The sequence below is a fragment of the Bombus pyrosoma genome, linkage group LG7, assembly GCF_014825855.1.
Source record: "Bombus pyrosoma isolate SC7728 linkage group LG7, ASM1482585v1, whole genome shotgun sequence".
Taxonomy (NCBI): Eukaryota; Metazoa; Arthropoda; class Insecta; order Hymenoptera; family Apidae; genus Bombus; species Bombus pyrosoma.
Window position 1 is genome coordinate 3,535,278 of NC_057776.1, and position 25,530 is coordinate 3,560,807.

General features: G+C 41.3%; 1 protein-coding gene across 3 annotated transcripts in view; it reads left to right on the forward strand.

The window, feature by feature from the left end:
• The window catches only part of LOC122568989, a 121,909-nt gene that overhangs the window by 54,430 nt on the left and 41,949 nt on the right, over positions 1-25,530 (forward strand). For all 3 annotated transcript variants that reach the window (XM_043729405.1, XM_043729407.1, XM_043729406.1), the window contains exon 2: positions 21,963-22,095. The gene's annotated coding sequence lies outside the window, so the exon portion shown is untranslated. The remainder of the gene's footprint in view (positions 1-21,962; positions 22,096-25,530) is intronic.

Genomic DNA, 25,530 nt, shown 5'->3' on the forward strand with positions numbered 1-25,530 from the left:
GAAGGATCCCGGGCGGACTGTATACACAAACGTGCAGACCTGTCGGATCCAGTGCTGATCCTGTGTGTGCGTGTATGCGTCCTATGTATGCGTGCATGCGCTCACGTACACACATAAACACTCGGCAGTAGAAACGCGGCTACCTTGATTGGACGATGATGCAAAGGTTTTAAAGGGGTAGGCTAGACGGGGGGAACCCGAAGCAAAGAGGGACAAGAGGACTGACTTGTTGGCTTTTAATTGCTCGCTTTTACTTTATTTCCTTTTTGCAACTCGATGGTCCGGCAAGGGGATCTAGTGGCTTTGATGGTCACGTATCGTGATTAATGCTGATAGAAGTCCTTTACATTCAGAACGGTGTGTTCTCACGCGGAAACTTCGCAATAGTGTGATAATGATAGCCATCGAATGCTTGGTTATTGAAAAGGGACATGAACAAAAATCCTATAGGTTGAAAAGGCGAATAGAAAGAAAGGAAAGATAAGGGAGAAATTGGACGACTCTTTGAAAGAAGCGGTCGCCATTATTTTTTGGTAGATTTGGTATACGTGTATCATCATTGATATAATCACAATTATTCGTTATTGTACATTAACAAAGACTAGTGCCGACGCGTAATATACACAGGCCTGATTATTTTGCGCAAAAATCGAATTTTAAGATGATGAAGCTTACTTGACTGAGATAATACTGCACTGTACATACACATCATTTGTCGATGCGAAATCTCGTATATTGTTCTTGGCTGATCGATGATTATAACGATGATCGATAGACGGCTGACGATTGGTATACACGTACGCGTCGCATAACAGCAGTTGCCCTGCGCACTTATCTTGCTCGAATAATATTAATATTGTGACTGTCGCTTTTTTCATCGGCAAGAACGCTGTGAAATGCACACCGCGCCGCGACAAGATTAAATCCGGTGGACGGGTTTATTCAATTAATCAGCCGAAACAGCCTTGATGGACGTGGAGGATGAACGATCGAACTCTCCTCTCCTTCGCTTTGATTGCATTTGTATTTTTGAAAATTCCACCGTGTCGTAACAATATATGTATCTATTATTATATTTCAACTTATCTCGTTAAACGACCGTAAAGCAACTCTTCTCTCAATACATGTCATTTACATATAGATAGATTTCTCGGTAATCATCCTAGTACCAAACATCTCCAAAGATAATTGCTACACGAAACTTATCTGTCGAATATCCACTGGAGTCCTGGCGCCATTAGAGGACCGTTCATCCTCGGTATAGTATCGCTCTACGGAACGCGTAATGATGCTATGAAATTCAGCGACCACGAAGGTCGCGTGTCTCCCGGAAACGCTTCTCGCGGTACAGAGCAACGACACCATCGAGAAACGTAAAAACTTAAGGCTACGTCCTCACTGAAGCAACGGCGCGGAACTTTTTGTTGGTGTTTCTTGAAAGAATTAATTATCGCTGTTCGCTATTTTTTCATGTTTTCTCGTATTTTTGTTACCAGCAACAAAGGTTCCTGTCTGTTGTCTATTTTTGTTCGGGGCAATAAAAATCAAACGAAAATAAACATTGCAGTAACAAGTTGTCACAGAAACAAATGTCTCTTCTGTCGGTACAAGATCGTCGATTGTTTCACAACGTATTCGCGTACGGACAATTTGTTGCTATGAAAACATGTCGCTTTGATCGAATCAATTTGAAGAAATCCAATTACCTTCTCATTACGTTTCTTTGTCAAGGAAAATCAAATCTTTCCTCTAACTACGTCGTTTTATCAAAGAAAATCAAATTTTCTCATAAGTTGCTTTATCGAGGCTAATCAAGCCCAATAATTATATATCTAGGTCAATAAAGTCGATAATGTCTTTATCTACACAATTATTCAACATCATTTTATAGAACGATACTCGTTGAATTTTATTTAAAACATACAGCAACGCAAGCCAAAAAGTTCCGCGTTGCTTCGATGAGAAGGCAGCTTTAGAAGGGGAGAAATACTGAAAGATAGTACGGATTATAGTTAAGAGAGGCATTGCTCGTCGAATTGATGAAAAACGAAAGAAAACGTAATCGCGGGGCCTCCGGAGGATTTTGCTTGCAGATGCAGCGCCGAGGGAAAGGAACTGGGTCCAAAGGTCAAGCTAGTCGCTTCTGCCGGCGACGTTCTGCTGCCGCTCGAACGTTAATGCACCGAGAATATACATTGTAGGGATCGGTAGCAGCGTACCGTAAATCTCCCATGTAAATACACGGCTGGGCTAGTGTCGATCCAAACACGAGTACAGTCCCTTAACTAAGCTGTCCCCCGAAAAGCGGTTCTTGCTTGGGAAACGATTTATTTATGGCGATTCGATATTCGTCGACTATGGAGTCCAATTTTTCCCTCGTCGCTCCCTCTATCTTTTACTTCTGCTTCTTTCGTTCCATGTCGTGGCTAGGGCGATATAGACGATGTGTGGTTATTGACCGATCGGCACCGGTTTTTTTAATGATCACTTTATTTATCGAGCGCTTCATGAGAGTGTTTCATGTTTTTTTTTCGAATGGATTAATATCGTCCAGGAGGGATCGGTATATAGGTTAGGATTAGGTGGATCTTGATATCTTGGATTTGGGTATTGGACTTTGTGAAGAATTCCATACAATGGAATTTCTTTTACAGACAAACGATTATCTTATTGTCGTTTCTACTTTTGGGAAGAATTGGGATCGAAGGATTTGCAGCTGTAAGAAGGCAGCTGCTTCGATATTTAAATTGCGCCTATTGGAAGAGGAGAAAAGCGTAGGTTTCATACTCAAAAGTGCAAATGTTTGGTTTTAGTATAGAATATAATTTTACTATGCATAATACATGATATATGTTCCTGGTTTTCATGAATAAAATATGCGAAGAAGGGAAGATATTTGAAGAAATACAAACTCGAGGACGAAGCGGGGACTAACAGGGTTAAGCAAAGATACATTATTTACAAGCATCCGAATATCCACCTGTTCCCGAACATCGCATCGTCTTTCAATTCGAACCGACGAATTCTCGGAGTCTATGGAGCGTACACGCCCGTTTGGGAATTACATGGTCGAATCGGGGGTCGAGTTAAGAAAATTTAGTGGCTGCCAACTTTATTAAGCGCGATTATATTAGGCCTGTACGCTGGCAGTGATTTATTCGGTCGCTGCTCTTGAACGTACACACGAATCGTTTGTGCCACGCTGTATATATGTATATACGCTCGTGTACGTGCTCTATGTATTGGTAGTTGCCATATGGCAACGAACGTGGTAAATCATTTCTCGTTAACCGCGCGAAGTCCTAAGCTCGTTATAAAGCGAAGTTCAAACTTTTTAAGCGTGCAAAATACGCGAGGGGACATCGACAAAAAAAGCACGCATCCAGCTACCGATGCTACAGTGTTTATCATTGGTTGTAGAGCCGCCTGATGCCATTGGCAGTGGCAGAGATTCGTGGGGGATCGACGACGACACGAGCCGCAGAAAAAGTGTAGTTTGTTTTTCCGTGACATTCGACACCGTTTCCAGATTTTGTATTGTCTGTGTGTACGTGATCGTGTTTAAACACTTACGGAAACGTTTTGCGAATACACAGATTGTGTTACGCAATTGGGCCGGGATATATCTCGAAGTCGGTAAGAGATGGAAAAAGAAAAAAAGGTAGAGGAAAAAATTGAATGGTGCGGTAAGATCCATGTTCGCAGGTACTCACTTTTTTTTAGTATGCAACGATGCTTCGGGAGAGTGCGATAACACTCTTCCTCTTTTTATATGGTATTCTGTAAGTTTTTATTAACAGCTCGATGCATTTTTTAATTTTTTATTCTCTATAAAAAAAGTGCGAAGGTATTTAAATCGAATTTTCACTCTACAATTTTTTTCCACCTCTTACCGACTTCGAGATTTAGCGAAAACTCAATTCCATAACGCATCCTGTATATTGCAAGACACATTTAGATATTTAGTGTTATAATGAGATGCAAGCGTTATAATTATGTTGGTAAAATTTCACGTGAATCTGAAAATATATAGATATTCACAACATAACTCACAAAAATGCTTAGTGAAATCACCTTTAGTACTAATTGTATATTTAAAAACACTATCCATGCTATGGATCTTGCTAATTTTTGTATCGCCTATATGTTTCCAATAAACCTTTGTAACTTTTACATATATTTTTAGACTGGTTCCATACTTGAGTTGAATATAATCATGACAGTCGTGTCTCAATATAGTTGTAATAAAAAATTTCATGATGTTTTGTGCAACGCATAGGACATTTACATAGAAGGTTTCTATGAGTAAGAGTCCAAATACTATCGTGAATCATTGTATGCGTATTCTGTACCAAACGCGATTGTCAACCGTGGTTGAAACGTTTGCGGAAGGTGAAATATGTAAAGCACGTAAATACAGCTTAGAAAGAGTCGTCTGTTGCATTTGCATGAAGGGATTAAGCGAAAGGCCGTATGCGCGGCAACGGAACCAGAGGCAGATTACAAAGAAAAAAACGGTTCGCCCCAAGTTTGTCGAAACAATTGCCCATCGAGTGATGGGAAAACGACAAGTAAACGATCAAACGAAGGCTGACTTTGTATTTTGTATATAGCCTCGGTGCTTCAAGCCCAGGGATTCCCTTGCTGGTGCACGCGTTTCGAGTGCTTTTCACAACGCTCTCTAGCGGACGCCATCGTAAAACAACAATTAATGACAAAAAAGGCAATTGAACTCTGAACCCGTGAAGTGGAGAGGAGCGTTATTAAAGTATCGATATCCTCTGAGTGCTCGAGCGATGTTACGCGATGAGGGGCATCCCTCCCACTAATGAAGAGAAATTAATCTGCCAACGATTTCGACAAGAGCGAGCTCTTCAGGCGTTCCGATCTTACCGACCGAATATCTAAAAACCGTTCCGTGTCTTTGAAATATCATCGGGGAAGAAAACACGCCACTTTATGTGGAGCCGACGTTTGTACAAAACCTAACGACCATTTCTTCCCGTTTTATCTAAGTTCCCCTTTCTCTTTTGCATTTATCCACTATTCATCTTTCTCCCCCTCGTGCAACTTTCTTTCCTTCCCTTTGTGTAATACCAATTACACGGATTTGTCTCAAGTCTCCGCGTGTCTACCGCGTTCGCCAACCATGCAATCTGACTTTACTCTCTGTCTCCGTACCCGAGGCGTATCTCTTGTTTCCAGCGGCTTCGTGACTTGGAAGGAAAAGGACGGTTAATTGGTGGGGGTGGTAGTAGTGGTGTGTGGCGGTCGCGGTGATGCGCCTTCCCCATCCCATCTCTCCTCTCCACCTGCCTCGCTCTACGTCGCCCTCTCTCTCTTCTCGCCATCTCCACCTCGCTTACCCCCTTTTCGAAGAAGCGAATCCACCGACAACGACGAAGAGATCCGTGCGGTTAGAACGGCGCAATATAATGAGCGGCGAAAGGAAGAGAATGTCGATTGCAAATCTCGTCGATGCTGAATAATCGGGATCCTCTATTCACCCTCTCTCTCTGCCACTTCTAGATTTCTCTTCGTATACCTTTCTTCGTCTCGCACATACTCTTCGCTATATTCTCTCACGATTTCTCAAGATCTTCCCTTCTCGTCCCTCGCGCTATCTACGATGGCTTCTCACCCGTTCCCCCCTATCGACATCCTTATCTATCAATGGATGGGTAGCTTCACCCGCACTTCTCTCGATTCTCATCGATATTCACCTGTCCGTTCAGTCGCATACCTTGGCCTATCGCCCGCAGGCGGCTCGCTTTTAATGGCAGCACCATCGCTCCACTCGCGCGTTCACAAAGCCTTATGATTTTACGTGCCGAAATGCTTCCACGATATTTACGAACATTCTTTTAAGTGTCCTTTCGCAGCAGAAAGGTCGGCAGAGGCTCGCTTTAAACACAACCGATATACCACCGTGGCTGGATCGTAAAAACTCGCGTTATATACGCACGGTGTACATTTAGTTTTCTGTTATTGCTGGTGAGTACTTCTGTTCCGCGCTGGCTAATTAAAAGACCCCCTTCTCTCTCTCTCTCTCTCGCTCTCTCTCTTCGTATCACGTGCCGCATTGTTCAACAAGAAGTGTCCAATTGATATTGCCGCTTGGATCGTGGCTATGATACTCGAAATTGATACTGCGAACAGACAAATTAATTTCGAGCCCGTCGTCCAACCCTCTGCATGTTCCAACGGGATTATACGACGCTCACTTTTTCCCACCGTTCTCCACCAAAAAAAAAAAAGAAGAATAATACAAAAAAGAAACACGATCCGCTAGCCTGTGTCTCGATTCTGTTAACAAGCTTATTTCCCGTATCTCTGTTAATTATTCGACTACCATGCTGTAGCTTACCCTGTCGAGAATCGCAATTAATTTTCCGCCGAATGGAAAACCGTGTACGCGCGCTTTGATAACCATCAAAAGCTACAAATCGTGCGTTCATAAAGTACACACGCGAGCCAATATGGCCGCCGCTCTACCGCGAATGTAAATACCTGCTGCCTTTTCCGATGCTTACATATATATACGGTTTGAACGGATGTCGTTGGCTAAGGTTCGCAACGAAACTGTAGCAACTGAAAAAAAGAAAGGGTTAACAATTTGCCCGCGAGACAAATGAATTCGAAGCGCCAAACACACTCGTCCTGATTTCCACGCTGAAAGAAGAATGGACCGGCGACCTCGACACGGAAAGGAACACGGCTTTTCTACGTCCTCCCTCGACTCCACCTCCTCTTCCTCCTACTCCACCTAGTTCTCCCTATTACAAGAACGCATCGGGAGTTTCAGGCGACGTACATAGCGAGGCTTTGTAGGGGCCAAGCTAATTATCATCCGTGCACGGTTCCAGCGTACGCGCGTTAACGAGTCGCGTCCCGCCGTAAATGGAATCGCGGTATAGCTGATACGCATCCTGCGCGTGCGCATGCGTGGCCGTGAAGCTAGTGACCGCGCACACGTACATGGTATTTTCTGCTGTAATTACCAGGATCATCTATCTCTCCTGGTTAGGATTGTCGCGGACGTGGGAACTCGACAAATAATTCCTTCGCGCAAGACGTAACATTTTGAATCGAATTTCTTGAATGTATACGCCGTTGTTCATAAGCGAGAATCACGGTGGAAAGATATTGGATTGACAATTAAATGATTGCGGATTTTGTCATTAGATGGTATTGACAAAATCCGTAATCGCTTAATTGCCAACCCAATATAAGTCGCGTTTTTCGTGTTTCATGCAACTATTCTAAAAATCAATATTTCATCAAATAATTCCATTATTTATATCCGCTATACATCTTGGTTATTGTTTTAACCAATTCCACTACTCGTATCATCAATTGTTCCAAATTTCAATGCGGATTTGAAATAATCGTTGCTGAATTTTGCTTCTAATTCATACAAGTCTTTTTCGATACAACTTAGCTTGCGCTTCCTCCCGTAATTCTTGCAAATATATTCTTCTTATGAATGTGATTATACGATAATAGAACGTACGTAATGAATATGATAGCACAACGATATCATCATCGTTAACTCGCACGAGTACAGAATCACGATTAATTTATCGACGTCGTGAACCAGGTTCTCGCATCTTATACGAATCCAGGTGATCTAATACTTAGCGCTGTATATTTATAATTCATGTCGGTAACGTTATGAAACTGTTGTAAGGCGTATCTACTTATGCATACCGAAGAAAATTTCATGAAAGATTCATACGCGTGCATACGTAAACTCTTTCTGGTGTATACTCTCCCTTTTTTCCTTCTTACTTCCCTGTGACTTCTTTTCTTCCCTTCGTTTTTCTCTTGTCCGTTTTGTCTTTGCTCCTCTTTTTAATTTGAACTTTGGCGGAGCGAGCACAGAAGCGCGCTGGTACGTGTCTTCACGGAGAAAAGCTTTGTCTTGGTCCTTTTTCCCTGCCTCGGACTACTGAATACGCGGTCCGCCAAAGGAACAGTCTTTGGAATTGAAACAAAGAGCGCAAGGATGATAATCCTGACGGAAAAATACAGGTTTTTAATTAAATTGCGTTGAAGGCGGGGAAATTGTGTTCCGACGGGGAGAGCTGGGCGCGAACGTGATTATTCGCGGGATAGGTCTGTTTGCCGAATACTTTGTGCCCCGTCGAAAGCGGAGAATTAAATCGGAACGGATAATCGAGGCCATAGATCAAATAATGTTTGATGCACCGTCAGAGATTGACTTTGCCAACGTATCGCGCAGATACGTTTGCCATTGCACATGAAAAGAGGAACAAGAAGACAAAAGAACGAAGGAAAGCCACTTCGTTACTGGCTTTTTATCAGTTTTTAACGTTTAACTATTAGATCCAATAAGTTCGTATATTCCATTTTGTTCCTTATATAGATGCTTTTAGTTTTGGCTTTATTCCATTTTTTAAATATCAATGGATCTTGGAATATTTAATATTTTAGACGCTTGTTGTACTAATAAATATTCTATCCTAATTAAGATATCATGAATTTTGTTCTATTTAAAATTGCCATAAGGAAAGTGATCGATCTTCAAGAATAAAAATTTTCCGAAACGTATATAGCAACCTTTTTTAAATAATGAAACGTCCGCTTAGTAAGCGGGACAAATACTGTTTATAATAATTGGTACTATATTTTTCTTGTGAAATTTATAGGCAAGACAGGAGAAAAATGAGTTCGCATTCCAATTGTTTTTCATATGATAGAATCAGAATATGTAGTTGCTATTCAGTGTGTTTTTCATTTCGAATACCTTCTCTGATTGAAATTTGATGCTATATTATTCATTACTGTGCCGTTTATTCGTATAGGTTTTGTATTCGTGAAACACGTCACAGAGAGCTAGTGCAGTCAACGTTAAAATTAAGAAGCCATCCATTTGGAACGATATGTCATCGATTAATGAAATGATCTACTGCACAGTAAATACATACGTGCGTTTATTTATATCCTATACCGGGTTAATTCATAGAGAATTTTCGAGTAGTAGAATAAAGGTTCGAAATGCAATCGTTTGATGTTTGTCATGCGGATTAAATTTGCTATTCAACTATAAGTAACGGATTGCAGTAAAAATTTGTTCTACTTTGGTAGCAGTGTTTCAGCGAGCCGTTAAAAGTAGTACAGGTAACAGCCTATTCTACTTTTTGAATATGCGAATGCTGCAGGTTACGAGTTAGCCGAATGAAAAAAGCAGCTCGAATATAAAGGAGAACGAACCTGACGTCCCCTCGTATATCCAGTCGTACGAGGGCAGGTGCTTGTCACTCTATGCGCGACTTAAGCGGCTCCTAAAAGGTTTAATATAGTAGTGGAATCTTATTGGCTGGTCATCACGCATCTCGTGACTTGTTCGTGGCTCACGTGGATGCTCTCTGTGCGACCCTTCTCGATTGTATATCTTGCGATCTCTCTTTTATTCCGTTCCCTTTAAAGAGATGGTTAAAGGTTTTTTAATAATCACTTTAGTTAATAATACGTAAATACATAAAATAAGATGGCATCATTGATCGAACATTTTCTTCCTATGTAAGAGAAATGTTTACATTCACTATGCATATTATACTTAATATATGCATATAGTGGCTACAAAAAGTATTTGCTTATTTTTGAATAAAGCGTCTTCCTACCAGCTTTCACGTTTCATTTTAATAGCGATACGAAATTTAATAGACTGGAACCTAATTAATTAATACGTAAGTAATTTTATGATCAATAAAATAGCAAAGTATTTTCTGTAGCTATTGTATGTATATAGCCATTTGATTAATTTCAATGATCGTACGAAATTGGAGAAAAGCAAGACAAACGTTAAGACGATTCGAAATACCATTCGTTCTTCGATACAACGCTACAACGGTTGCTCCGTGTTCGCAATTGGCAGAATAATCGCCGTACGGGCGACATTTATCGTTCCCAACCGAAGAACCTCTCTACGCGGTAGACTTTCGAGCGAGGAGCCATCTGTGTCGGTAATACGTTCGAATCAGTAAAAATAATTCATTGGTCCGATCGGAATTGCAGCTCGGCCAATACCTCACTTACGTTACCACGTAACTTTTCTTCCAGTTCACCGTTCCTCTTCAGCTGTGTTCCGCCTTTACACGGTTTTTCACGTGTAGAACGAACGGATGCCAGACCGCGAGCTCCTGAAGAAATTAAAACTCTTTTTCCCGGTTTCGTTCCTCCGTCCTCCTCTTCCTACCACGCGATCTACGAACGATACATCGGAAACTCGAGCTGTTGCCCCTATCAAAGTTGTTGCACTGAAAGCAAAGGGAGACCCGTGAAAGAGAGACAGACACCTCTTGCCTGAGGAGGTGGCGGTAGTGGTCTGTTCTGTTGCAAGTGGATACGAGTGAACTGAGAAGAGCACAGAAGTTAGGGGTAGCTGTAGAGTGGGGAGGGCAGTTGAGAAACACAGAACACAAGAGAAAGAGAAGGATCAAGAAAAGAGGAAGAATCCCCCGGAGGAATTTAACGCATGGATGAAGCCGTACCACCCTGGAAGAGGGGATACGTACTTCTGCGTGTATACCGACATATGTATACCTATCTTTCTATATAACGTAAAGTAAATAAGGTTTCCCTTTTTCGTTCTCTCGATCCTGGTGCCTCTTTCTCCGTCTCTTTCAAGTTTACCTGTCTTTCTTCGTTTTACCTCGAGAGTACTCCGTTGGTTCCTCGTCTTGCCACAGCCTCAGGCAAGTTTTGAAACTTTTAAGCCGATTTCGTCTCGCCTGTATAAGGACGTATACGGCCGTCAATCTTGCCTCGTGTAAAATTGGGCATTATTCCCTGGCACAGCGTATTGTGCGGTGCTACGTGATTGGCTACGTGGCGGCACGCGAGTGCATCCAGCTGCACGCGCGCGCTTCTGCATGGCCAAGATACACTGCATACATACTAGGCTCTCTCTCGGCCGGCTGGCCTGGCATCGACATCGGACGACTTAATGCTACGAGCGTTCCCCGGGCTAAGGCTTTCTCGAGGCTCAACGATGCCCGCACGCGGAAGAATGCGCGGCATTATTTAGTTATTGCAGCATAAGCTGTCGGAGGTGCTCACCTGAATAATGGATCACACATGCTCCCAGACGAAACGAAATATTTACGATCAGCCGGTGGTTCTTTCTTTTTACCCTTGATGATCAAGATTGTTGTCGTTTCATCGAAATTTCTGTAAATCCGTGATTGTAATATACATAGTCGCTAAAAAACGTCTCTCATTCCTCTCTCTTTTTTTTGCTGCGTTTTTTTTCATTGTTCAGTGGTTATGAGGAGAAATTCGTCGAGAGAAAGAGAGAGAGAGAGAGAAAGCGTTGGTTCGTATTCCCTTTGTTTTTGCCGCACACCGGAGAAATTTATCGTCCACGTTCTGTACGCTTCTGGTTCCTAGTGCTTTTTTTTAGGCTAACCATCGCTGCATACAAACAATCACGGAAGAAGGGGGATAAATGAGACGTGTTCGCGAGCGTCGCACCGCAAAATTTTCTGGACTTCCCTTTATCCTATGGCTATGTGCGGTCGGATATTCATTGCGCGGCTTTCGCGCCTTGATCTCGAATCCGAATCTATGGAGAATCAAGGGTGCTGTAACAGTTGGCCGGTCAATTGGACGCTCGGTTTCCCACAGATTCCGATCCTTCTGAAGCGTAAATCCAGCTTTACCGTACACACCGTACCACTACCGCGTGCTCACATGTGTATGTGGCTTAGCAGCGCGAGTGTGACAAATGAACGCACGATAGAGACGGAGAACGAAGCGACAAAGTAAGAAATAGAGCGATGAGGGGAAAAAAGGAAACAAAGTGCCGTCGTCGGATGCAAAGAACAACTCGTGGAAACAGAGTCAGATGAAATGGAAGATGGCGAAATGATTAACGTGAAACATTAAGAAAAGATTGCAGAAATAAATCGTAGAATAAAACAGAATTGTCTTAGCGGATCTGTTAAGATTTAAATACATACTTAACCAATTGCAAAATTCTTACAAGAACCAGTCGCGTCTATTGATACATTACATTGCCCTCGGATTAATTCTGCCTGATTGGTTTTCATGAAGTTCTCTGAGCTTCGCTCCTTACCTTCGACGTTGAATATTCTTACTCAAATTAAACTGTCAAATACCGAATTAAGCTCGTTAAATCATCAATAAAATTCTTCCTAAGTCCTCAAGCGTCTGCCACTTATCGACCGCGGTATCAAAAAGTGAAACCACGCCGCCAAAAAAGAAACCTGTAAGTTGTGAGGATCATCAGCGTGAGAGATGAAGGCGTCAAAGAAAGAATGTATGTAAGAGAAAAGGAAAAGTAGTACCATTTCGAAGAGCGGCAACGACGGCACGGTATTCTTGAATGCCACAGCGCGCATCCCACAACAGTTTGCGAAAATTACTGCTGTCATTTGCCGTCGGCTTTGTTCTTACCGTATCCTGGTATTGGTATGCCTATATATATATATAAATACGCAAATACCTATAGCTATACATCGGATATGCACGTATGCACGTGTAGCCACACATAGAGGGCCAGACTCTTGGTATACACACGTGCACATACACACACACACACATAGCCAGGCGTGGTATTATTGCGAGCGAGCATGCTCGAAGCAATTTCCGATCTGCCTTCCTCTCTCTATCCTCTCTGTCCCTTCCTCTTTTCGCTCCCTCCTCTCCTGGGCCACTTCCTCCGTGTCCATCCTATCTCCACGTCCTAACCCCCTGAATGCATCCGCCGGTGTGCACGTTCATCCCAATCGGTTGTATTTGCACTTAATTGCTTCTAGTAAGGTATTATTACGGCACGTTTAAAAGTACGCGCCGGTCCTTTGCATAGGAAACGAAACAGGGTTTTCATTACTATGCCGTGGATATCGTTTCAACGGAATGAGAATAGACCCGTGTCCGCATACGGATCTCCGATGGCGCTCTCGTCGACGAACGTACGTCACGTGACTTCTATTATATCCTCTGTCGCATTGTCGAATCATTCTTTGACTTTTCTTTGTGCATGGATGATTTTGTTATTCTTCTCATATGGTGGCTAAACAACATGGTTGTTTCTTATGTATTTATGAATTTAGAAAGCTTACCCAGTAATATACTAATCGCACTGACTTGCATTTGTTATTACTTGAGACTTGTACGAGCGAACTGTGTCTAATAGGGATATTATCTAGACGCTTCACTAGCATTGCAATTAGTTTCTTTGAGTGGTCAAATGACACGTTGGAACTGTTGTATTGTAGTAATTGTTTATTTTGTAGACGATCATCCTTTATTCTACAGCTAGAGAATCGCGAAGTTGGAAAAAATGTGGCCCAAATAGGTAGCTAGTATTGCTGTTGATATTATTTGATTGTTTAATCATTTCTAGGGACTTTTCGCATTTTCTGATGAAATATTCCTCGCCCGAGGCTATGGTATTAGTTTTATCAAAAACTAAACCATCACGACCAGTATTACCTTCAAATAGTAATAACTGCAAAAAATGTGGAACATAAATGCCTTACAATTTTAATAGCTGCATATTGTTTCTTCGCGAAACATATTGCCAACCAGAAATTTTTAACCCTTGACGACGTGACCCGTTAAATGGTAATTAAAACGAAATACGAAATTACTCGGTACAACTCGTTAATTTCGCGATTTTATTTATTCGATGACTGACGTATTAACGTATTATTATTGATGTATCGTACGCAATTCAGTCAGCTTGCAAGAGTAATTCGTTTTCTCACGCTGTTTTATGCAGTATCGCGGCCAATGAAATATTCCCCTCGTCGGAGGACGTGCGGCCGTCCGTGCTTGTAAAGCCTTTAATCGACGGAAAACGCGCGGGTGAGACGGATTCGATTAAAATTTGAAAATCCCGCGTTTCCGGCTGACAGCGCCAAATTGCGTGCGTTCACTTGTCGCCGTCGAATAAGCGAGACGAGATTTTACATTGAAGCTTGACGATCTGATGCATTCACCCTCGAAATTGATTAAGTACGTTATTATGTATCTGGCCCATTTTGCATTCATACCGTATACCCATATAATTCGTTGAAACAATTGTTCTGTATCGATAATCTTGCAAATGCTAACTTAATTTACAAGCTCTTTAAATCACTTACCTTCCAATGAAAACGACAGTCATCCTGTTGCGATGAAAGTCCACGAAACACTGTAACGAGACACAATATCGTTGGATATAGAAGAAACTTAAAAATTTAATGCAATTTTAGATCTTTCAAATCGAGTAAGACGTGTAGATTCACCTGTGTTTTATAGTTCTTAGAAGGAGAAAATTTTACTATTGTAATCTTACTCCTTCATTAATGCGAATTGTAAAAAGTGTAACCTCAATTATCCTCAGATTTTAGCAAATTACAAACCCATAAATAGGTTATATTACCTATATTATTTGTTGCTGAAATAATATATTTAATATTATACCTGTTAGCTTGTCAATCATCGTCATCAGAGTCAAACAGACCGCAACATTAAAAATAAGTTGGCTATGTTGTTTGCTGAAATAATACATCTGTCATTATAACAGATTGTCAAGTAAATAACTACCTCGTTAAATCGTAATAAGACAAATAATTTATCCTTCATAGAAATCGTTTATTACGTTTGCGAGAGTTGTAAACTCGTTAAACTCGAAAAGATAGAATCGTCATTAGCAAGCAATAAAATAATAACAATAATTTTGGTGGCTTTAAGTCACTTTGAACACCGTATAATCGTTTTACACGAACGATTAGCACGCCATCATCGAGCGCGTCGAGAACGAACAATCCATTTTTCTCTCAAAAATTGTATCAATAACTTTGCCCGAAACCGCGATGAATTTCGTATTTTTAACGATATAGGCGAGGGGGAACGAAAACACGGCGACGTCAATGGGGCGGCATTGTATCGATTCTTCCATTATTCGTTGACTGATCTAACTCGATAGCTCTCTTCGTTCGTTAGCCGACGCAAGTTTCGCGATTAATTCCAATATTTCACTTGGCGTCCTAGCCTCAATTAAAAGCTGTCGTCACTGTTTTAACTGCGCCGTATTCTCCGCTGAAAATCCGTTTCAAGTGTTCCATGGCGGTCCCTCGATGGAGCATATACGTGTGTCTGTATATTGCACATGTATATGTATATATGTAGACTGTGTGTATCGATACACGGACGATTCTCCAGATCCTCGCCCGAGTTACGAGCGATATTTATGCCGAGAAAAATACACGTCGATCCGCGAACGGTGAAATGTCATCGTTTTTAATTCAATGACACGTTAAGAGATTTCTTTGATGAAAAAGCGGTGGCTGCGGCTGTAACTCAACTGGTAACCGGAGATTCTTCATCCACGATGACGATCGTGTTTTCAATCGAGATATACGTAGAGATGTGTGTGCCCTGAAATTTATGCGTACGCGTATAGTTGTGGGTAGAAGAAAACGTAGATAGATACGTATAAGAAATATGAGATACCGATGCAAACGAATTCCTATTTTCAATTTTCCATTTTGCTTAACAACCTGGAGGTCGAATTTCGATATATATCCCGGTCAAGCGTAATAAATTACAACGGTATTATCGTCATCGATCCGCGATGAGATTCGACGATACGAACGATGGAATATTTTGCTGAAAATACAGCCCTCTCCGTATTGACCTTAATTTGTTCGGTCGGTAGTGAACGAAGCACAGCACCCGAATGATGGGACGAGGGCAAGAAATCCGCTTTTCCGCCGCTCGGAAATTCGATTTTTCAATTTTTTATAAAATCCGTTTTCGCATAGTAATAACACGCACCTACCGATGTAATTTCCGGACGAAAATAGGTTAAGTGCAGTTGCTAAACTGGATCGACAGATTTGTTGTTTCGCGCGATACACGCGCCCCCTTTGCCCCTGTGTATATGCTTCATCATGTACACTCGACGCGTGAAACAACGTACAACCGTAGACACCTGAAACGGAAAATCTCGAGCTGTTATTGTGTCACAACGACGGTTTAAGCTTTCAGCTAGTACTTGACACTCGCTTCAACCGTCCGTAATAAGCTTTCGTCAGCGTTGAAAGAGGAGGCAGTCGAAAAAGAAAAGAAGAGGAGAAAAAATGACTTCTGTCTCCGCCTTGGTGTATTGTCGTTAGCAAAAGTTCGCAGAGATGGTGTACACTTGACCCGAACGTGCTTACTGATCGTTAAGATCGAGTCGTTACCGATTCTTACAGAGCACCGCCATCTTTAGTCGTTTTTACTCGCTGAAAATGAGCCACGGCTCATCTCGAGGAGGTCGTAGACAAAAGTTTCGATGATTGGCTGTCCGTACGTCGAGTAGCTCGCCTTCCTTTTTATCGGAACCTTCTTCGAATCTCTTTCAAGTTCTCTAGAAATCTTTCCCTCCTCGTTTTCGATTTTTCTGTCTGTCTTTGCCAGTGTTAGTCGATGCCTGTACCGTCGCTGCTCGTTAAGTGTACCAGTTCGAAAAATAGTTACGTTTGCTTAGGTCGTTTCGACGACTGAAGGCAAGAGAAAACACGAGAACACCGAAACATAGTGCCGTTTTAATTAACCGATACTCCGCTCTTAATTACTATTGGTTATATAATGTTCGAATAAAAGTATGATATCACTGCCAATTTCATTTATATATAGTACTATTTAAATTTTTTAGATTTTGTGTCTTCGAATCACTCTCATATTCGCCGACGTAAGATCACAGAGGAGCATTATGACAAATCATATTTTCAATTATTTTTAAATAAGAAAAGGGTATTTTTTAATTCTATTATACTGTCAACTAATTTCAAATTATCCCCTTATTTAGTTTCACGATTACGTTAAATAGTTTTTGGTTTCTTAAAAATTCATAGATTTTGACTTAACTTAACTTAACTTAACAATTAACGTAAAAGTCAGGAGATCAATAACAATGAATTGATTATGTTTTCTCTGTGGTCCTCATATGTGAATTTCTATTTTATCGATGTGCATTTTCCACACCACCTGCATCAGATAAAATTGTATCCGTTGTTTCTGCGTTTACGATAGCGTGTCCTATAACATATCGAAGAGAGGATTACGCAGCAAGGCGGCTAATAATCGTGGACAACACATGCAAGTGTAAAGCTAGCGTTTCCTTCTGCAATACGTTTCTCGATACAGGACAATAACACAAATCGAAGAATAGATCGAGACAGTTGTGCTTTCATTCGGAATGGCGCTACGTTCGCCGATCAAATTTGTTCTATATTTATAAAACGGATACGACTGGCTCACAGTCTGTTTCGATTAAACTGTTCCGCGTATATTTATAGGTTTCATTAAAGCGATTGTAGTTCCATTTTAAATTTTCATTAGCGCGAGATATAGTGGATTCAATTTACCAGGCCATTTTTACCGAGTCATTTTTATCGTTCATAGATATATATATATATACCATCCGAATCTTTCTTTCCGTAATTTCGCGCATTTCTGTTACGTTTTTAACGTTAGAATAGCGCATTGTTTCTTTTGGATTGTCACACGTCACACTTCTATGGCCCTCTTGTAAAATGATCTGCTAATTACGAAACAATAATTCGCTATCTACATGTCGAATATGTAAAAAATTTTGCGAAAATTTACCAGCACACTCTCATATATAATGCGTATACTTCGTGTAAAATTGTCGAGAATTGTAGATCGTAATCGTGAAAATAAATACGTAGCAACACTTTCATTACATGTATAGACGATAATAAAATAGTTTTGTATTTATTTAATTTGTGATTTACAAGATGTTCATAGATACTCATTACACGTGTTTCAGCACTCTTCTGCTTTCAATTTTTACCCTGCGTACGGAACAGTGACATTCTTTTGTTCTACGAAATGCTACGCACTACACACATACTCGTACACATATACTTATATATATATATATATATATATATAGTGTATCACACTATGCGGCTGATTCGGTGTAGCGCACAAAGTTACATATATTTCAATAAAAACGAACACGTTACTTAATACATGAAGATCACAGTGTACTATCATTCCAGGATTAATAATTCGTTTCCGGCGTCACCGATCTTATCCTGTCGAATTTGTCTAATCGTTCTTCCATTTCTATTAACAGTCAATGGATCCGCTTCGCTCATGCCTCTTAAATTATCAAACGCCCTCGCTAGGGTAAACGTTTCAACCACGTAGACGTTAATTCAATCGTAACGCTGGCGTCGTTGTCAGATGATTTTACTTTCATCCCATCTGAAATTCATGTCGTCCCGGCTGCTGCGCTCGACTGCGGCGCAAAGAGGTTGGGACAGTGCGTTAAATATTGAACAACACGCTCGACGCTGCACGATTTCCAAGAGTTATCGATCATAAACACATTCTCGACCGCCGTGCCTCTGTTTACAAAAACGAGGAGGGAAACGGGGCGCACCCGTTCTCATAGGTGTCTAGTCGTTAAATGAATCGGTAAGAGCTCCTTCACACGGCGATAAAGTTCTCGTAATTACGATAAAGCTTCCGATTAATTTTATAGCTGTAATTGTTTTTCAGTTTGTATCTATCGTAGCCGTTATCTGTTCTTTAGTTTCGGTGCTTCCTTTCAACAAGCAATTTCCTTTCGTTTTTCTATCGCTTTGGTAAAACTAAGGTGTGTAAACTAGCATCCTTTCAACACTTGGCGTTTGATGACCGTGTCGAAGAGTCTCTTGTAGCGTTTATTACTAGAGTTGAGAAAGCAGTTGCTCGATGACCATTTACATTGAATGCTTTTACTCTCGCTGCATTCTTGCTAATTTGGTTAAACGTGTCCTAATGAAATTGAACAATTGACGAGAAGTGGACTCGATCGCATTGTCGACCGAGGGTTACGTATGTAAGAAGAAAATACTTAGGATCTTGATTTTGACAACATATCTACAAGATCATCGGAAATGTACTCTATTCTTATCTAAGGATAATTCCTAATTAAGATGTACCCTATTCTGAATAGTTGACAAATACAGATAAGAGACAATGAAATCAGCGTGTATTTTTGGTCGATGAAGAGCAGTCAGGGTAACGACGTTCGTGAAACGTTTCACATCCTCGAACGTGTATTGCCACCTGCATGAATTGAGATAAACGATTTCACGGGTTTCGGTACCTGCATCGTCTATCTCATCCTTTCTGAACCATATCGTCATCTGCCACTATCCTTGTATCAAGCATATATATCTACTGCTTTAATCCATTCGAACATTATCTCATGAACGAGATAAGTTGCTCCAGCGAGCTGCTTCGCTCTCGAATCCTTCATGGTCGTCCCCTCCGATGCTTCTCCGAACCATTTTAATCAGAAGCACTGATCGATACGGATAGACACGATCGAAACTGGCTTTCAGGTAGCCGTGTGGTTTTATAGACGAGAATTTAATCGAACCGTAGAGTGGGAGGAGGTTCTTCGTACAGTTTGGTAGATGGAGCGCGTGGTGAGTGTCTAGTAAGTGGATAGTTTATGGTGGTTCGTGGCCGTAGCCTAACCCAGGAGCCGGGGTAGTAACTTTGCTTCCGTGATTAAAATCTGATGACGTTAACGGTTATTACGTAGTTATCGCGTAGCTTTCTTTCTATTGCTCTGTAATTGCACGCTTTTGACGGCTCGAAATCACCTTAATTACAGAGAAAGGTGACGCACTTACGCGAACATGTCCAACTTATCAAAGTAGATTATTACTAGACCGCGAATTTTTATACGGATTCACATCTTCATGAATAGGAATAAAAGAATAGGACCTAGCGAATGTTATAAAGTGTGCTATATACTTTGGATATTTTTTACATCCAATTTGTTTGCATATTACGTGCATTCTATGCATTTTTGTATTTCTAAATCTCTTATAAAAATCCGCAGTCTAGTTATTAAATATCTAGGATTGGTAATATGATACTTCGGCGACTTATGGTAGCTTGTGGTAGCCAATGGGCTTTACGTTATAACAGCTGACAATTTTATTCTTCTAATTGAACGATATTTCGTTTTCTCTGTATTCTCGTGTGTGTATGTGTGTGTGTTGTAGAGGATTGTTTTAATCAGAATCCGGGGGTGGCAGTTCTCTGGTCGTTCGATCGAAATTAACCGTATCGTGGCATGCTTTCCTAGATACGGAATCAGATCGACGCGTTTCCTATTGTCTATGTTTCGTGTTTGGAGGACGTGTCTGCGGTCTAGACGGCGAAGCATTTAGTAAATAGGAGGATTGGTTCTTGTTCAATTTACTTAATTAGTAGTTAGGACTTGGCGTAGTGGCTTACAAATAATATTGTAAAAGTAAATATTGGGGATCTTAGGTTATGAAACGAAATTTCGTTTTCCCGCCACTGGGTACAAAAGTTGGAGTTATTGCGAATTTTGATGACAAAAGTTTTATAGATGAGACAATCATTTGAATTCCTGTGGTAGATGGAGTTCCGCTCCCTTGAGATGTATCGTGACTCTGACCTATAATGATCCCCAATGTAATGTAATTGCATACATTCCGCCGAATATAATTCATCTCCATTCGAATATTCACGCAGTTTACGATTAATCGCTAATTAATCGGGACGTATCCTTAATGTTACGTAATAATAATGTTACTATCATATGTAAATTTGATAATTATCTTCTAATTCGCAATCAAAAATTTCCATACATAAATTGACTTCTCCGAGCACTGTTACATAACTATTAGATGCATTTACGAAACATCTTGTAGCTTCTACGTACATTTTCATGTATATTTCAAACTTTACCAATATAATTATGCGCTGCTTGTAGAAAACACTGTAAGTGCCAAGAAACAAGTTTTTTAGGAGGGAAAGAAAACACGCATTAATGTAGCCCAAACTCATGAAAAAGAAAAATGTATGTGTAGAAAAGCCTCTATGTGCCATCTCTTGGTTGTAAAGAAAACTCAATGTTTTGTTCATTTAGGATAACTTACATAGATGGCATGTGCAAAAGCTAAAGAATAATTAACTAATGTTCATTGGCACTTTATTTTTTTCTATATAGACGACCTTGTGACGCTGTCTTGTAGAGTTATTATTAAATATTCAGACAGGCGAATTGCATTTATATTCTATAGCACTGCGTTCTTATTGGCACGTAGAACATCTTCCAGTAAAGAAAAAAAAAATAAAAATTGGCACTTACAGTGTTTGTTACAAGCACTCTTCAATTATGGAATTTCAAAATATTTTATGTACACATGTAATGACATGATAATGACATGACACATAAATGCGCATTCATGAGCTATTATAAGTATCCACGATAGGTAACATTTATCAATTCTCGATGTATTTAATTTCCCCTGCCGTGTAATTGTTTGTTTCATCGTATGTATTCCAATCTTCTTGGTAAATGGACAAGTGCGTGTCTGCCTTCATGAACGCGCTGTACTTTATTTTGTGTTTTATGTTTCACTTGATCACGTTGTCGAGCAAGCGTGAGAACTGTAGCCTGTCATTGCGCGCGATTTTAATACTTAGCGTGTAGGGATCGCCGTAATGGGCGACAGTAGAGTAATGGTCTTGAGGATAAAAAGGCGGCTAACAACGAGGAAAACGCCTCGTAAAAGGTAATGAATTTACGGACGCGTTTTCCCTAATATCACGCGCTATATTATGGCGTAACGCCAACCTCGACGAGCCTCCAGCAAAGGGAATGAAAAAGCGACGTAAAAATAATAAAAGGAAAAATAAACGTGTAAAAATTGAGGTTAGACAAGCAGAGTGCGGAAACTGATTCGAAATGGCGCATGGACCGACGCCACGTATGAAAAGTACGGCAACGTAATATCACAGTGATTAGTTGCCATGTAGAACAATTATTGTAGAATTAAACCGGCCTCAAGGATAGTTGGCTTAGCGAATTACACTATGCTCAAAACGATTATTGCCGCATTAATTTCGTTTTATGCGCCTTGTTGCAGGTCCGAGCCGCGGAATAATTCGGTACAACGACTTCCCTCGCTTCCTTCTACGAAAACGGCCTCCTATTATTAGGTTTGCTGTTGAATAGCAGACGACCTCAATAAGCAAGACCGCCAACCCTATAAAAAACAAGTAGGTATACCTATAATTTATATATATATATATATATGTACATTTTTCTTTCTCTACTTATACCTGCTCTCTTTGTTTCCTTCTTGGCCGAGACTTTTGTTCTTCTCTTTTCATATGCACCGTGTTGTGTACCTTTTTCACGCAGGTCCAGCGCGTCTCGCGCTTCTGTGACTCGTTAACTCCTAACTTCTCTCAAAGGAAACGCTAGGCGCTCACCCCGTTATTCGACAGTAAAATCTTCTCGACTAATTTTTTTATTTCTGCGCTAGCCCGTGTGAAGTAATGATCGTGAGAAAAATATTTCGCCGCGCCGGGTTCTCTTTAAATATTATTAACACGAACCTATACGCAAGCGCACCTCCCACACTCGAATGTTTAGACAGATATTAAATAGCGATTAAACGCGTAGCTTCGATTTTTCTCGATTAAATTCCAATTTAGTTTCTCGATTTCCTAGATTGGGGTTAGCAAATAGCAGGTATTGTAAGGTTATGTAAAATTTTTCCTAAGAAATGCGAACGTTCTGTTTACTATTTCGTTGATATCAATCATTTAATGGAATTTTTGGTGCTTATTACGAAAACACGTTCTTCAACTCTCAATCTCTGTTTACACTTGAGCGATGTTCTTCTTCGTTCATCCCCACCCTTTCATTTTACCGCCTCCAAAGTTCCTCCAACCTCGAACCGAAAGCGCTGAAATGGGCGAAAGCATGCAAAGTGCGTTACGACGATAATGGGCGTAGTAAATAAGCAAGTGCAGGCTAAATTATAGCTGTCCTCACCCCACATCCATCTTTGCTCCTGCTTAGGATGAGTGAGAGAGTAGAAGAGGGGGCAGCTGCTGAAACCACTTAACTTAACGAATCCTGCGGATAAAGGGTTATGCTTGGCTGCACAAAGGAGAACACTCGAAAAAATATAATTAAATGCTTTATTCATAATTCTCTTTCGCTCTCCGCTCTCTTGTTCGTCTTTCTCACCCTTCCAAATCTCCCCTCTATCTTGCATCTCGTTTTCTCCTCTCTTTCTTCTGTGTTTTTATTTTTTTCGACACGAATAGAAGGGTGCACGAGCCCGCAGATGCAAATGAATATAAAACAATTGTTCGGTCTGCCTCGGGAAATGCGACAAACGAGCGTAAGCGCATTCGCGTTATTACGCAGGAGAGGTGCATGAGAGGTCAAATTTATCAGAAGGACAAGAGAGACGCGCATTCGTCTAGCAGCAGGGGGTGAGGGGATCCAGCGGATCGCCGAGCCAGTGTTAGAGGAAGGTAAGCAGCCAATGACAATATAGAGTTAGAGCAGTCGAGAAAAGTCACGCAGCATGTGAAACAGAGACACACGTACAACCGTGTGTAGGGATCCTCTGAAGTATCCTGGATGAATATCAGAGTTAACTATTCTGGCTGGTTTTAGTCCCGTTTTCCTCCCGTTCTCTTCTTCTCTGTCAGTTTGCCCGTCGAAATTACGTTTTCGAGTCACTCCACCGAACGCGATTTGCCTATGCATCGAAAGAGGGAGAGAAGTTGTTCATCCTCTATCGGCGGAATTTTTGCAATACGCTTTTGAATAGCCGCCATTGCTTGTGCTCGACTGAACGCCGAGCTTTTCAGCGGGACACAAACACATATATACATAGGAACATGCAAGCAGAGAGACAAACGTGGACTTAGGGTGCGAGAAAGACGGAGTATACAGTGGATGGGGGTTGTGGAGATGGGGAGCGAACGTACAGAGTGATAACTATTCCCTCCTGAAACTGCACGTTGCCTTGTTGCCTGCAGGAAGAAAAGCTGTTCTGGTGCAAATTGAACGGCACCGTCGAGTATATAATTTGCACGTAACAAATTCGTTACCGTGCCGTTTTCGTGGCGTTGATTAACCGGCTGTGTTTTCATATTAAATTCATGTTTACGGTTTTCTATCGATTACATTTGCGAAATATATAAATTGTTTTTATATGATCAAAATACATGTTTCGACGGTTTTCAATTATCGATTAATCCGCCAAATGTTACTGTTTATCTACGAAGTTCTTGTTATTGTATTCAAACAGGTCGCTTAATATTACACATATATACACGATTCCAATAGTTGAAATGTATTTGATCGTAATTACGTATCTATAACGTGTGACTTGTGCATCCACCCTAAGGGCCCGTTCTCCCAGGAGTCTGTTGCAGAATCTTAGGCCAAACTAACGACCAGATACTCTATGAACTTAATCTATATTCCCAGTGTATTATCGAGATTAAAAAACATGTACATATCCGCTACATCGGTTCACCAATAGGAATACAAGTTCTCACCGGGCGAAAGCCATCCAATGAAAACACATAGGGGGCGTTGAAAGCAATGCAATGGGGTCCTCCATTCTACTCTCGCTTTATTCTCTACTCGTGGCGGATATTTTCTTACATGGCACAAAGGGGACCGAGCTGTTCGTAATAATTATTACCCTCTGCCACATATGTGCCACATCCAAAGAAACAGAGACGGACAAAAGGAGAGACGTGCAAAGGAGTGACAAGGGAAAAAAGGAGACACAGTAGCGAAGGAGAGCAAATGAACGAGGGTTTGGAATAGGAGAGTGGTGGGAGCAGATAGAGGACATATACGTCGTCGGTGTGTAGTCGCACGCGCCCCGGTATCGAACGAAAATGTCGGTGCAAGGAGCGAGAAAGAAGGATGGCAAGGAAAAGGGGTGTGAGGAGGGGGGCTATACGCGTAGCTTGGCGGATGGGTGCGAGAAAGACGAGAATACTGGGCGAGTCTGCTGCCGGCGAAACTGGCGTGATTCCAATGAACAGAGGAGCAAGAGAGAGAAATACACAGGTACATGTCGCGACACAAAACGGGTCCAGTCATTCTCGAAATAGGCGGCTGGAATGTCAGTTCTCGGTAGAGCGTGAGACAAAGACAGATGGATAGAAAGAAACCGGGGATAAAATAAGAGAGAGAAGGTTCTACCTATCCGTACACTCTTCTCTTCTCTGTTGCTGCTGCTGCTGCTGCTGCTGCTGCCGGGTCGTTCGTTCTGTTCTTGTTCCCTTCTTGATTCTTCGTTCTTTATAATACGAGCACAGGGAAGGAAAAGGCCACCCATGTCTAGGCCACGATCTTGGAAGACGCTGAGCAGCCAGTCGGCACAAAGGAGAGAAGAACGACAAGCGCGACAAGCGGGCCACCGAGAAAGATACCGATGGCATTTAATAGCTTACCTCAGGACGTTTTAGATAATGACTGGCTGGACCTCGAAGTGCCTTCTTTCGTTTGATTCCGACTGTGGCGCGGCGTGAGCAAGAGAGGCTATGTTCTCTTGAGTGAGGGGAAAGAGAACGCAGACTGAAAGAGGGGAGAGAAACGAACACGAATAGATAGGCGAAAGGGGAAGTACGCGGCTCTCAGGGCTTGTTGAAAAGATGGGCGAA